Source organism: Oryza brachyantha, chromosome 6, assembly GCF_000231095.2.
Source record: "Oryza brachyantha chromosome 6, ObraRS2, whole genome shotgun sequence".
NCBI lineage: Eukaryota > Viridiplantae > Streptophyta > Magnoliopsida > Poales > Poaceae > Oryza > Oryza brachyantha.
The window spans coordinates 11,939,800-11,946,000 of NC_023168.2; positions in this window are offsets into that span (position 1 = coordinate 11,939,800).

Genomic DNA, 6,201 nt, shown 5'->3' on the forward strand with positions numbered 1-6,201 from the left:
GCCGCCGCCGGCCTCCACCTTCCCTCCACGCGCGCTCCCCCTCCTCCTCTTGGGTCGCCGTTCGGCCCAACGCCCGCCTCCGCCTCGCCCTAGCTTCGCCCGCGCCGCTGGCCAAGTCCGCTGCCACCTCCCTCCTCCCTTGCGCCGCTGACAGGCAGGCCAAGCTTGTCAGCGACCGCGCCTGCGACCTCGCCGCCGCCGTGGACGAGCCGGACTCCGCGCGCCGCCGTTGCAACCGCCACCGCCGAATCTGCCGCCGGGGCCGACTCGGTCTCCAACCGCCGCCTCCGCCCTAGCCGTGCCGTGTCCCATATAAAGCCAAGTGGCCGCGCGCCGCCGCACTCGTTCCCGTCCCGCCGCCGCGCCCAACCTCTGTCGCCATCGCGTCCAATCTCACGCCTCGCCGCCGGTCGCCACCGCGGAGCGCCGTCACCACCTCCGCCCGACGTCACCGACTTGCTGTCGCCCCTGTTGTCGCCGGCGGGCATCCCCAGCGCCCTCGCTTCCTCTTGCCACCCGTTCACCGCCGCACCCGGTCTCACCGCCGCCACACCCGATCCCATCACCCGGTCGTCGCCGTCCGCGCCGTCGGACGTCGCCACCTGTCCCGCCGCCGTCGTTCCCATCGCCAGTGAGCCTCTCTGCTCCCCTCTTCCCCTCTTTTCCTCTCCGCGGGATGCCGCCGAGGCCGCCGCCGCCGCCGTGCGCGTGCGCGCCTTGGACGTTGCCATCGCCCCTCCGCTTGCCGTCGCCCCCGCCTCGCCGTCGCCGACGCAACCCTGTCGTCGCCGGAGCGCCACCGCCCTCCTGTCGCGCCACCGACGTGGCCCTCCCCGAGCTGATGGCGCGGTCGCCGTCTCCGTCGCCGGCTGTCGTGCTGCCGCCCGCCGGGTCGTCACCGTCGCCGTCGCCGCTCTCCGCCGTCGCCGCCCACCATCGCCCGCTCGGCCGGCCGCCGCTTCCCTCCTCTCCCGGCTGAACTCCTCTCCCTCTCCCCTCTCTCTAGTCGGTGGGCCCGACCCGTCAGTCGCCGGCCGCCCTCTCACCCTCTCTCCTCCCGCGGGGCCCAGAAGACAGCCGCCGCCCTCCCCTTCCTCTCGCCTTCCCCATGGTCCCACCTGTCATCCACCCGTCTCCCCTCTCTCCCACCGACAGGTGGCCCCCACCTGTCGGCGCCGCCACCTCTCTCCTCCGCTGACGTCAGCAGCCCCATTAATTGCGCAATAATTGATTTAGGACTTTTCTCTTCAGTTTAAAAACCCAGAAAACTTCTAAAATTCATAAGTAGTTCATCTAGTCTCCGTTTAGGCCCATTCAAATTTCATTAAATTCATAAAATTATCAAGAATCCATTAAAAATACTTTCTTTTACTGTTTCAGTAGAGTTTGTGCCTGTTTTATTTATTTTTGTGCTTTGTCGCTTAGATTCGGACTCCGCCGAAGAGCCGGTTTATTTCGAGATCGTCGCCGAAGTACCCCAGGGGCCAGAGCAATGCAAGTGGCACTCATCTTTGATCATATTGAACCTAATATTGCAAATTCCCCACTTTATTTATTCAAATATGCATTGTTTTAATTAAAGTATTTACTATATTTATTTTCCGGGTAATCCCTATTATTATGCCATTGTTTACCCAACTTTATTCATGCTAGACCAGCGGTAACTTGACTAGAGTTAGGCCTAGGTTAATGCTTAGCCATGCTTAGATCAAGTAGCTCATGGGATCATTTAATAACCATGATTAGCTCTGAATAGCTGTAATAATGATTCATTACCCGGTTCGGGATAATGCCAACCAAAATATTGCTAATGGTGGGTCATGGGTGCTTGATTTTGAGAGTCGCACCCATGACAATTAAGGACCGGTTCGCAGGAAACCCTGGAAGTTATTTCCGTGCTAACCAGAAGCCAGAATGGGCAACGGTGGGATTTGGAGTGTAATTGCGAACTATTCGACGTACCCAGGCAAGGGTGAGCGTGATGGAGTATGGATGGAAGTCGTGGTGTAACGATGGCCTATGCTGCTTCCGGATTCACCTAGGCACAAGAGGGGGCTGCCCGATTTGGTTTAAAGGAGGGGGCGAAACCTGAAGTGTGGTGCGATTGAATAGGGAGGGTTATGCGATGGGTCCTATTATAGTTCTCTTTCCGGTATGCCATGGTGGTATGTCGGCACATTCAAGTGTAGTGGGACTATGTCTTGTGGGTACAGTAGTACACCTCTGATCAGAGTAAAATCTATTTGAATAGCCGTGCCCACGGTTAAGGGCGAGCTGCCAGCTTCACTGCGATTAGTTAAACCTTTAATGACCTGGGTGAACTGGCTTTCGCTTGGGACTACTGCAACGTGGTGTAACGTTGAGTAGTGGTTGGGCCTGTTGCAACGTAGTGTAACGTTGGACAGTGTTGTGGTATTTTACAACTATTATTTACTTATCCTTTAATGTATTTAATTACCTTTATTCGGTTTAATCTCTGTAATTTATTTAAGTGCTGCTTTATTGCAACTAACCCTAAGCCTGTCCTTGATGATCCTTATGCATTATTTATTATCCTTTTTTCCGTGCTACTTGTTGAGTACGGTGGTTTCTACTCAGCCTTGCCCAATTTCCTCCTCCAGAGTTAGAAGTGGAATACGATGGAGGTGACTCTTAGGAGTGAGCTGGTCTGCCGTCGAAGCTTTGCCTGTGGACTGGAGCCGTACCCGCTAGAGCTAGTCTACCTTTCTTTCCGCTGCATTTTTTTCGTTAGAATAAGTGTTATTTTCAGTTGTTTCTAAGAACGATGGTTATGCAATCAACATTATCTTTTTTTTACCCTGGCTGGTACTGGACAAGGATTTTAATACACAATTAAGTTCAGAAATTCCTGTGAGGAATTTCTGGGCGTGACACACTCGGTCACGAGCAACGCCTGGAAATGATGACACGACGAATTTTGCATTACGCCCTTCCCGCCCACGGTGGACCCGAGGGCCGGAGCCACTGACCCATGGGGCCAGCCTATCAATGCCTCTCCCCCCTTCAGCGCCTTCTTTTATTGCACAATAATGCATTTATGACCTTTTCCGTTTAGCTAAAAACCTCGGAATACTTCTAAAATTCAAAAAAAATCATCTGGTCTCCATTTTAGTCTATTCAAATTTTATTAAATCCAGAAAAATACCAAGAATCCAATAATAATAGCTTATTTCTCTGTTTCAGTAATTTTATTGTCTATTTTTTGTTATTCGCTTTGTTTGTCATGTAGGTTTCGTTCTGGTTGACACGCCCATCTTTTTTGAAGTCATCGCAGATGTCCCTCGAGGGTCAGAGCAAGGCAAGTGACATCCTGACCTTGAACATGTTGATCCAATATTTATAAATTCCCTATTTTGTATTCAAACATGCATCTTTTTTAATTATTTTACTTTATTTATTTATCAGGCAATTACCTATTATTCATATGTTGTTTACCTTTCTTTATTAATGTTATACCAGGGGTAATTTGATTAGAATTAGACTTAGGTAATGCTTAACCATGCTTAGTTCAATTAGCTCATAGGTCTTGACTTAATAAATGCTAGCCAATGATTGTTGCTGATCATGATTAATTACCCGGTGAGGGTTAATGACAACTAAAATATTGTTTAATTATGGGCTATGGGTGCATGGTTTTGCGAGTCGCACCCATGGCAATTAAGAACTGGAACTCGGGAACTTCTCGAAGTCTTACACGTACTAACCACAAGCTAGTGTGGGCAACGGTGGGACTCATAGCTTAGCTTGTCTCTATCTAGGAAGGGTGATGTGTGATGGAGTATGGATGGACCCTCTGATGGTCTATGCTATTTCTGGATTCGCCTAGGCATAAGAGGGGGCTGCACGACTTGGTGTAAAGGAGGGGTGAAACCTGAAGTACGATATCTATTAGATAGGGAGGGTTAGGTGAAATGTCTTATCATGGTTTTCATTCCGTGGTATTGTTGTGATATGTCGGTGCACGACACGTGTGTAAAACCATATCTTGTGGGTAAAGTTGTACACCTCTGATCAAAGTAAAACTATTTGAATAGTCAGCCCGCAGTTATGGGGCGAACTAGCCAGACTCAATGGGATTAGTCACACCTTTAATAACTTGATTAATTTGGAACCGTTGTGATTCAGTTGGTAGTTTGGTCTCTGTTGGAACGTGGTATAACTTTGGACAGTGGATGATTATTTTAAATATTTACTTCATTTTATTTCATTCTATTTCATTTACTATTTTGCTAAATATTGCCACTTTATGCAAACTAACCTTAGCCTATCCTTGTTATCCATGCATCAATTATACTTTTCTTGGGTGCTACTTGTTGAGTACCGTGGTTTGTACTCAACACTGCTTCATTTTCCCTTCACCAGAGCTAGAGCCTAATTCATAAGGAGGTAACTCGTAGGGGTGAGGTTCGTCCGCCGTCAAGAATGCCTATGGTTTGGAGCTGTCTTCGCAAGCTCAAAATTAGCTAGTTTGAGTTTGTTTCTTTTTTCGTTGTATTCGATAGACAATTGTTTTTATATGTTTTAAAGATGTGAAACTATGCATTCAATTTGTCATAGTGTGTACTCGGGTTGATTCTAGTACCGAGATTAATGCATACTATTGTTTAAAAATTGGTGTAAATTTCTGGGCGTGACAACTATGCATTTATCTCAAAATGACCGACTTAACTAAGTACTGTGGTTTGTATTCACCCTTGCGATGGACCAGAAGGAGGTGATGGCATTGGTTTCTAGTTCGCTCCGTCGTCAATTGCATGTGGCTGCCGTTGTTCAGCCTTCTGTTGTTTTATTTGTTTATCTTTGGTCGTAAGAGCCTAAGGTTGCCCATTTTAAGTACTCTGTTTATACTTTCGCAAAGTTTGGCTTGTAATAACCAAATATGTCTTTGTGTACCTTGCCTTACTGGAACGAGGATTAATGCAGTGTTCTGGAAAATGGTATTTTTTCGGCGTGACAGAGGGCGATAGCGGAGGGCAGGCGATGGACTAAAGGAGGCGGCGCAAGTGCTAAGTGAAGAGTGAGGGCGTCGGACTGTCCGTGGTGAAGAGGGAGGGTGACAGACTACATATGTATAGCATACTAGGGTTTGCTAATTTCTATTGGGTCTAGCCCAACTACTTTTATTTTTAAAAAAATTAGGGGTCCTGTGAGGATCCCCTCGGGGATTTATTGTCCTCGACCACGTCCCCTAGTAAAATGGGGGCCAAACCCCAATTCCTCGTAGGGCCAAAGTGGTCCTCGGCATCAGCCTCGATAGGGTGGGTCCCTGCCAGGCCCCCACCCTCGATGGGGAATTTGCCAAGCCTAGTGACATGTCATCTTTATGTTCAAAGCGTAGCAACTCAAGAAATTTCTATCGTTATTCCATGTGGTTTCTAGCGTGCAATAGAACAATTGAATTGTTTAGAGGGGATTAAATTAAACTTTAAACCCTAACTAGATTTTCTTTTGGCGATTTTCTCTGCTACCAAAATTGTTTGGCATGATCTGCCTAGTGACGTGACCCAGGCTAGGGTGGACCGTTGGCCCACTACCATTAAACCATTGATTTAAGTTTATTGGGGCTTTAGCCCATTTTAATAGTAAGCCATGTCCTCTCACACTCTCTTCTCTCTCTCACTCATGCACACACACCGCCACCACCTACTCACTACAGCCTACCCAGGCGTGCACCACCGTCAGCCGTAGCCAACGAAAGTTTCCCACCGATGTTTCTAGGGACAGCAGACCCCCGTTCGAGGCTAGGGATCTGTCGTGGATAGGGTCAGGGGGACATTCTCCCTAGATTCGATTTCGGGATAGGCTAGGGCCATTCTTGACATACCCGGTCTTGCCCCATTGCCAAGCCTAGCCCAAGCCTATTTCCTTCCTTCACATCGAGGGGAATCTAACTATTTGCACTTTTACATGTGACAACTCTCTAAATATCACTTTCACAAATGACTTTATATATTTACCATTAGTGAGAGAACGTCTTCTAATTATCTGCCACATATACACACGTGACATGACACATAAATGTGTGAACGTGGAACACAAGGATGAAATATCTATTTTACCCTTTTCTTGACTCCATAAATCAGCACCACATTTTTTGCTTATGCTTATACGCCAAAATATTGATTTTCAACCTTACATTTAGCGTTAGTTTCGAGGTTTCTTTCACCACGGTTTATTTTT